At 40.1% G+C, this 9,560-nt stretch overlaps 1 pseudogene; it reads right to left on the bottom strand.

Annotated features, from left to right (window-relative positions):
• Window positions 1-5,673: 5,673 nt before the first annotated feature.
• LOC102873699 overlaps window positions 5,674-9,560 on the bottom strand; it is an 11,709-nt pseudogene continuing 7,822 nt past the window's right edge.

Here is a 9,560-nt window from a genome sequence, read left to right as displayed (position 1 = left end):
AATTATAAAAAAAATAAAAACTTTTACATTATTCCTCCTGTTTCACTTCGTGAGGGGCAGCTATGGTCAGCAATTTCTTGAGGATTCTTCTAAAGATGTTTTGGGTATAAATGTGCCTTCTCCCCTCTTCCCCCCATCACTGTTACTGAATTCTTACTAATGCCTGGACACTGGGCCAGTTCTTCACCTTTGCCTCTGAGGAGGAGATAAACATGTCAACCCATTGTCACCTTGATTTATAAGGACCCTAACAGAGATATTGAAAGGGATGGTGATGGTCTGAGTGGTCTGGGTTGAAACATCAACATGCCTCATCGGCTGCCACAGTAAATTTGTTGTTACTAATACCCAAGTACCAATGTTTGCACATTGTTTTCCAAAATAGATTAGAGTTTATCGCTGGAGCAGTTCCCTTACTTGCATTCTGATCTGCTCTTGTGTTGGAGAGAGGAAGGTCTGGAGGTGATCTGACTTGCTGAGAATTGTGTGTGGCCTAGGCACATCCATGGGTATGTATCCTAGGATTAAAGAGTAGGGAAGATTTGAGAAGTTTGAAATCTGAAGATACTCAGGATACAAAGAAAATATAATACCTTGTTTCTGGTGGGCATCTTAGAATGTCGTCCTTAACTAATACGTGCTTCTGTTTGTTGGAATATTGATCTCCTAGTTGCCTGGTCTCAAAATATTCATAGTGATAATAGAAAGAGGTCAGGGCATGACAAAGTCACTCATCTGGATAGAATACAGCTCAGGACAGTAGTTTGTTTGTGCATGGAGAAGCAGATAATATATTACAGATATATGAGACGGCTGAAACTGGTACATGTGGATGCAAGATACAGGTGACAGACTTGAAGTGAATCTTTTCGAGGAAGCCTGGATTTATGGGAGCAATTCAGAAGGCTGCACACTTTGAAGACGGGTGTACAGCAGTGATTTGGTTCACACAGAATTCATGTTTACTCTGTTTCACTTGGATCTTCATTCTAGATCAAGTTTTACTTCCAGCGTATTTGTAAACTAAGACCAAACGACATTGGTCTCTGTTCAATGCAGGCCTTTAATCAGATTCATCCCAATTTGAACCCCTTGTTCCCATGTGATGCTTATATCCACCCAAAAGAACACCCAAGGATCTATAAGTACCACTTGTGACATTTTTAGAATGTAAATTCTGGCTCTGTATATCTAGCGTAGAAAGGCACCTTCTCAGTGGAGACTCTAGGATCAAGGAGTTCAAATCCCTGGCTCAGTGCAGGGCAGGAAGTTAAAAGAAGAATCAGGGTTCAAATCCACCAGATGCTCTGCCGGGGAAGGAGGGACAATCTCCTCCTGTACCAGTCAGATCTGATTTGACGGTACACTCACACAAAAATAATAAAATAAAATAAAATTTTTTTTAAAAAAAGAAAGAAGAATCAGGGAAAAGAGCATATGTAAGTTTCACATGATTTCCACCCCAAGCTATGAGCCGGCCCTGGCTCGCTTAATCAGCCAGAGGCATAGAAACTTTTGCAAACATCAGTGACCCATTTATACAGCCTGGTGCACATCCCGCCTTCAGGAGGAAACTCAGAACCGGCTAGATTCACCCTGTTACAGATTCTGTGGCAGCTTGCCCTAGGAGAGGATGTGTCCCAAGATCCTCTTCACCTTCCAAATATGCGGCCGTGAAGGGCAAGGCTTGCTGGCTGTTGATGACACATGAGGCCAAAAATGCATCTCAGAAGAAAGCACAGCCGAATAGCTGAAGGCAGGGCTATAAAATACAACCTTTCCCAAGGTTTCCTCCCTCAGGAGCTCAGCCCCACAAGAGGAGCTCTAGGTTGCCTTGAGTTTCTCACGTCAGAGAAACAAACAAATCTTCACTAAAGAAACTCCTAACGCAAATGTGCACTTGGAATGGCTCATCAGAAACTGCAACATGTTTCAAACTTCAGTTGAAATATATCATCATTATCTTTAATAAAATCCATTATTATTTAAGCCAGCTAGTGTCATTGTAGGAGCTCTGGTGGCTCAGCCCAGTGGACTCCTGACCCCAAGGTAATGCCTTTCTGGTAGCTTGTGTCTACCAGCTGACCCTCCAGAGAAGGATGAGCAATTACCTCCTGGACATTTTACAGCCTCAGAAAGAAATGAGAGAAATGAGTGTAAGTTGAGTTTTATTGTTAGTACCTTTAAACAGTCAACTCAAAAGGTACAGGGTGTAGGGTATGAGAATTCTCTCCCATCTTTCCTCCTCCTCTCTTTTCTGTTAGTTATTCCTTAGTTTGTTGTTTGCTAAAATATAAGTCAGCACTAGATCTGAGTGAAATTTTGCCTTCCCCCTCTAAGAACAAAAGGAGTGTATTTTCCAAGTACCTTATGAGATCTTGTCAATTAATTTATTCTCTCTGCTTTGAAAACGACCCCCAATGAGATAGAGTTACTTGCATCAATTCTCACAGAAGTGCAGCCAAGGTTTTATTAAAAACACTGTCCTTCATATTCTTGAATGTTTTCTTTCCCTCTCTAATATGAGAGGATATCAAATGTAAAAGAAATAAAAAAATGGAAAACACTTCTTTCATCTTTGAACAACTTCCAAGCTTTTCCAAATCGTTACCTTCCTTTTCTTTAAAGCCCAGCAAGTGGAATGCTTTATCTGACTTTGGAGAGTTTAGGGGATCCTGATGGCAGACTATCCACATTTTGCTTCTCTTTAGATTATGTGTTCTTGCAAAGCTAAGATGTTCTCACCCAGTATGGAGGCTGGCAAAATATTTTTATATCTTGTGGAATATTTTCAAACGGATTGGCTTCCCATAGCACTCGGAATCCTGGAAGCTCATGTGACCATGTTTCTTCATATGACTGAATTCTTTGATTTAAAAAAAAGAAGAAAAAAAGATGGAAAGTGTCACTGATATGTGACTGAATAGATTTTAAAAGAAGTTCAAGATTTCTCCTTAATGCACACCATATTATCACTAGAATAGATATGTAGAATAATTTAATGCTAAAATAGAATAATGAAAGAAAATCTGAGGATTAGAACAATGCTTCACAAAGGAAATTATTTGTCTTTATTTCAGCCCAGTTTTGTTCACGAAAAGGTGTTCCTTGTCAAAAGCCACCTTTGAAAGTCGTGGTAATGAAACAGACTCTAGCAAAATTGGACAAAATACTTCCATTAGCAGATTAAGTTAAAAAGAAAATTGAAGATTTTATTTTTTTTAAAAAGACTGAAAGAATACATAGCCAAAGATTAGATTCCCCCACCCCCACCCTGTTAATTCTTTCTGTTATTGTGGTAATTACTATTCTAACAAGAATAAAGCTAACCACAGTGCCTATATATATAATTTTTAATTTAAATAAAATTTTTATTTTATACTGGTTTCCTTACAAGGTTTGTATACATTGTGTTTCACACCAGTTCCCCATTTCCTTTACTCACCCCTCCCTCCACCCATAAAATTGTGTGACCCTTTGATTAACCCCCTGCCCAGCCCAGTCCTAACCCCCCCAGTTCTACAACCTCTCCTGTCCCACCCTGCCCCATCCCTTTACTTTTATTGAGCCTGATTTATCTTGGACCACCCTGTACTTGGATATACACATCTATGACTTTTAACAAATGGATGTTTTAAAATCAGAATAGTTCATTAGATAACGATAATTGTACCTGATAAAATCTCAGCTCAAGAAAGAAAAAAGGAAGAGAAATAGTAGGGCTGTGAGAAAAACATCCTGACAGTGAGTGAGCGATGACATGACTAACTCTGTGAAGAGCACACCTGAGTTCTGATAAGCGTGACCCCATCACCTTGTGTGGTGAAAGCCTGGATCCACAAAGGTGCCTCACCTTTACTAAACTCCCTAGAATATAACCACTTAGTCCCCAGAAAGCAGGCACCATAAATCAGGAGAAAGCTGTGGATCCTGTCAGACCTGCCTGCATTCCTCTCCTCTCAGTGATTCTCTGCTTATACACATTTCATCCTTTGGGAATATTTTAACCCCCTTTTGGGAACAGTGTCAAAGTCCGTGACTTTGGCAGCTTGATAGGACCTTATTTATCCTGAAATGGAGGAAAGATCTACCACTGGGATGGGTGAGTTGCCAATTGTCATACAGCACGTTAACTGGCGGATGAACCTTTGAACTTGCTGGGAAGTTAACAGCCCGTGTGCAGATCCCTGGGAGATCTAGTGCTCAAAGAAGATAAAGTAAGTGGCTTTCCAGCTGGACAGAAGGACAGAAGACAGACTCCGTCCAGGTCCAGAATCCATATTGAATTCCTGTATTGGGGAGGGAATAAACTTAGAGATGGTTGTGAAAATAGATTGGGAAAACCAAGAAGCTGAGTAGACTTGCTTGTCTTTGCAATTACGAATCAGAATTGAAAAAGAATCAATTTGAACAGGGGACTAATTGGACTTGGAGGAATTACAAACTGTGAACCATTAGGGAATTTGGTGCTTTACTGAAGCCAAGGCCACTTCTCTTCCTAGACAAGCTCTTTGAAGTCAGAGGATACTGGGAACACAGGGGGTCGAGGAAGGAATGGGAATTAGGATGATAAATGACTCGGTAGCAACCTTGTTTCCAAAACCCATTTATTGCTTCCCCTTTCCTCCTTCATTCAGCAAATACTTCAGGACCATTGCTCTGTTCCTGGCAATCTTCTGGGCATTTGGGGCACAGAGAGGAATGCAGAATTCCTACTCTGAAAGCTTTTGCAGCTAATTTCAAACATTGAACAATTTCCCATTCCTCTTGTCATTCGGATCTGATGAAGCAATGAATTGTCCCATTATGGCTGACATTGGGAAGAATGGGGATCTCAGAACACTGAATCGTGTTCATGCAAAACCTACAGATTGATCAGGAAGCAGTTATTTGAATAGAGCAAGGGACCATTTCATTGTTTCAAATCAGGAAAGATGTGTACCAGGATTGTGTGTTCTTTTCCTATATTTATTTTATCTGTATCCTAAGTAAATCAGTTGGGAAACTGGACTATATGCAGAAGACTGTGGCATCAGGATTGGAACAACCTGTGCTGTGCAGTTGACATAATCTCTCTAGGAGAATGAGAAGAAGGCTTGAAGCACTTACTGAAAAAGATCAAAGACTACAGCCTTCAATAAGGATTTGATCTTAACATCAAGAAAACAAAAATCTTTACTATTAGATTAATAGGCAAGATCATGATATTGAGAAAATATTAAAGTTATTAATTGTTTCATTTTATTTGAATCCAAAATCAACACCTATGGTAGTAGGGAGCTCTGGTGGCCTAGTGGCAAGTAGTAAAGAAATCAAACGATAGGCTGCATTGGGAAAATCTGCTGTCAAAGACCTCTCTAAAGTGCTGAATGGCAAGGATACCCATTTAGAGACTAAAGTGTCTGATCCAAACCATGATATTTCTGAATGCTTCCTATGCATGTGAAAAGTAAACAATGAATAAGGAAGAACAAAGAAGAATTGATGGCTTTGAATCGTGGCGTTGGCAAAGACCATGAAAAGAACAAACAAGTCTTTAAAAAAAATTCACAAAGTTTTTTTTTTAGTCATGTTAATGAAAATATCAAAACATTTGAGTTATAGTGTGTAGCAGCAGAAAGTTAATTTTTGTTGCAAATGATACAGTATTGGGGGGTTTCCATTATTAACAAGCTATGCTGCAGAAAAAGCAATTGCATTCATTTTTAGTTCATCTGAGTCATGTTGCATAAATTTCCATAAGTTTCATTGGTAGTTTTCGCATGGTTAATTGGAAATGGTTTCTATCCATCTAGTTCAGAGAGAAGCCTGTCTGCATGAACTAATGCAATAAAACGAAGATCTACTTTCTCATCTATACCTGGTGCTTCATGAACACTGGTCTTTTCAGTAACTTGAATAGCATCAGAGTTCTCCAAGTATCTGGCTCTTTGTTCAGGGCTTATTGACATAGACTTTATAGGAATTTTTCAAGGTTGGTCCAGATTCAAAGCACATCTTTTCTATTGTTAACGACAGCATGGGTCAGTCCAATTGTTCCACAGGCATAGATGATTGTTTACTTCGTGAAATATACTGATGATGTAACATTCTTTCCCTGAGATTTTCTTTTCCTCTTCTTCCGTTCTGAATACTTCAGACTGTTCTGTAACAGGGAAGAGAAGTAACACTGCATAGACTCGCCATGGTACCATGCAGGACCCAATTCATACACATCGACAAGTTGCCAGTTAGGCTATAGATCTAATTGTTTAAGAAACTGGTTAGTGGATTGGGCTCCAGCAGCAGCCAGTGCTGATCTTCCAGGGCTGCTCTGCTCAGTCCCTCTCTCCAGCTCTGACAGCTGCAGCAGCCAGCAGCAATCCAAACAAGTCCGTCTTGAAGGAAGTTCAACCAAGATGCTCTTTAGAGGCAAGTATGGTGGACGTTCATCTCACATATTTTGCACATGTCAGAAGGTTCCAGTCCTTAGAAAAAGACTTCACACTGTGAAAGGCCAGTGAAAAATGGGAAGATTCTCAGTGAGATGAACTGACACAGTGACTCTAACAACGGACTTGAGCATGGTGATGATCTTGAGGATGGTGCAGAGTACAGCAAGGTTCTGACCTGTTTTTCATAGGTGGTTATGAGTTGAAGTTGCCTCCACAGCACCTAGCAACAACAATACTTTCAAAGTACTCATTCTACTGAAGTAAATATTCTTTGCAATAATGGCCAGTTATTAAGTATATATAGAAAAAAAGAACTTAGTTTTCTATTATTTAGAGAGCTTCTTTAAGTAAGGGAGCTCTGGTGACTTAATGATAAGGAATGGTACTGTTAACACGTTCCCACACACTTTTAAAATGACGACCATGCTTAGAAACAAATTTTTCCCCCCAATTGTTTATGACTGCCATATGAAATTGAACAACAGTCGTATGTTTGGAAATGAAAATTATCACATTTTGTCACAGTTTTTCCATGAAAACTCTTCGACGGCAGAAATATTCCTAATTGTTAAACTTGAAAAATCTCCCAGAAAACAATTGATATGTTATCTGGAATGTCACATTCCCCCCCCCTCCCCGATGTATTACTGATTAATTAACAAATACATTAGTACACTTTGTACAAATGATGTTCCTTTTTTATGAATTAAAATGTGCAGGACAGCTATAGCCATCATTTGTGGCAACATGTTAACCTGAAGGGACATGGTTCAAATCCACCAAGTGCTCAGTGGGAGAATGACGGGTATTCTCTTCTTGTGCCATTGGAGGGTCAACACTGGCTGCCATTTCTGACTCGATGGCACATAACAGCAACAACAACAACAACTTCATCTAAATATATGAATTGTTGTTGTTGTTGTTGTTAAGTGCCATCGAGTCGTATGTGATTCATAGCGACACTATGAACAAAAGACCTGAACACTTGTATAACTTTCATCTTCTCTCCAGCTACAAAAGGTTTCCACAGGCAAGCTATTTCAGAAGTGGATATCACTCCTGCTTCCAAGCTGGTTTTAATTGGGGAGCTCCACCAAACACTGTCCACCACTGGTGACCATTATCTCATATGGCACGTCAGTGTCACAGTGTTCAGCTTCACAGCAACAATGAGTTACCTCTGTACCAGCAAGTGGACAGACCAGGGCTATGCAACCTAGAAGAATGCTTCACCAAAAACAATTAAAAACAGGCCTAAGGGCTGTGGATTAGAGTTACCCACCTTTGGCTGGGTAGCATCACTTTCTGTCCACTAGGCCAACTGATCTCTCTCTATGCTGTTGTTAAGTGCCATTCAGTCGTAGGCAACTCATAGAGACCGTATGAACGAAAGACATTACATACAGGATTTTAAGCTACAGCGTGGAGCAGGCTCCACGTTTACTTACCCTTAGTCTAAGGCTCAGGGCAGCCCACCTACTTTTGAGGGGCAAAAAAGAACAGTAAAACACACACACACAAAGGACTCCAGAAACTTCCCTTGCCTGAATGCCACAAAGATGAGCTGCCATTGAGACACCAGCCATTCCACCAGTTAGCCGACTTCCAGAGTGGAGGGAGGCTCCAGTCCCCAAGACTCGTGAAAGATTTTAAGCTATAGCCTGGAGCTATACTTACCCTTAGTCTCATTTTCTCGTTAGAAAAGAAAATCTTATATCAAATATTCCATCCAGATTGGTTTCTTTTTTTATGTAATGTATCTTCTACACTGATTATATGAGATACTTCAGTTTTGGAAACCATTCAGTGTTAGAAAAATATTTGACCTTTTGGGCAAGATGGATTATTTGTATAAAGTTTTTGTTGTTAGGTGCCATGGAGACAATTATGACTCATAGTGACCCTATGAGCAACAAATCTGAACCTTCTCCATCCTATTCCACCCTCATGTTCTCTGATATGCTCAAGTCCTTTGTCATAATCATTATGCCAACTCATCTTTTGGAGAGTCTTTCTTTCTTTATATAACCCTTCAGCTTTGTCAGAATGTATGACTTTTTTCAAGGAGTGGGCTTTCTCTCTTTTGCCCCTCTATATTTTTTAAATTGTGATTTTAATGTAAGAATTGCTTGACACAGAAGAATTTCATGAAACAAAGTATGAGCAAGAGCCTGTGGGCATTAAGGAGGAAGTTCAAGCTTCTCTTAAAGAATTGAGAAAAAACAAGGCCCCAGGAATTGATGGCATACTGATTGACATATTTCAACAAATAGATGCTGCCCTGATGTGCTCACCAAGTTGTGCCAAGAAATCTGGTTGACAACCATCTGGCCTACTGACTGGAAGAGATCCGTATTTGTTCCCATTCCAGAGAAAGGTTATCCAACAGAGTGATTCTGCTGAAGATCATAAAAAAATGACTAGAACAGCACATCAACAAAGAACTGCCTGAAGTGCAGGCTGGATTTAGAAGAGGCTGCGGCACTAAGGATATTATAGCTAATGTCAGATGGATCTTGGCTGAAAGCAGGGAGTACTGGAGGAATGCCTATCTGTGTTTCATTGTCTGTGCAAAGCCATTTGACTGTGTGGATCACAACAAACTGTGGCAGACTTTGGGAAGAATGGGAATCCCAGCACCCTTGATTGTGCTTATGTGAAACCCATAATTGAACCAGGAGGCAGTCGTCAGAACAGAGCAAGGAAACACTGTGTGGTTCAAAATTGGGAAGGGTGTGCATCAAGGATATGTCCTAGATACATATCTTTTCAATCTATATGCAGAACAGATTATCTGGGAGGCTGTGCTCTATGAAAAGTTTGGCGCCAGGATTAGAGGTAGACTCATCAACAATCTGCATTACGCAGATGACATAATCCTGCTTGCCGAAACTGAGGAGGACCTGAGGTGCTTGCTACAGAAGATCAAGGTTTGCAGCCTTCAATATGGATTTAAGCTCAACATCCAAAAGACAAAGATTCTCACCACTGGGCCAATTGGCAGCATCATGATAGATGGTGAAGAGATTGAGATTGTTGACAGCTTCAGTTTGCTTGGCTCTACAATCAACACTTTTGGTACCAACAAACAGGAAATTAAAAGACAAATAGCACTGGGAATGTCTA

This window comes from Elephantulus edwardii, unplaced genomic scaffold (assembly GCF_000299155.1).
Source record: "Elephantulus edwardii isolate Elephantulus edwardi_28Jun2011 unplaced genomic scaffold, EleEdw1.0 scaffold00169, whole genome shotgun sequence".
In the NCBI taxonomy this organism is placed as follows: domain Eukaryota; kingdom Metazoa; phylum Chordata; class Mammalia; order Macroscelidea; family Macroscelididae; genus Elephantulus; species Elephantulus edwardii.
Note: the sequence above shows the minus strand (reverse complement) of the source record. Positions and strands in the feature narration are given on the sequence as shown.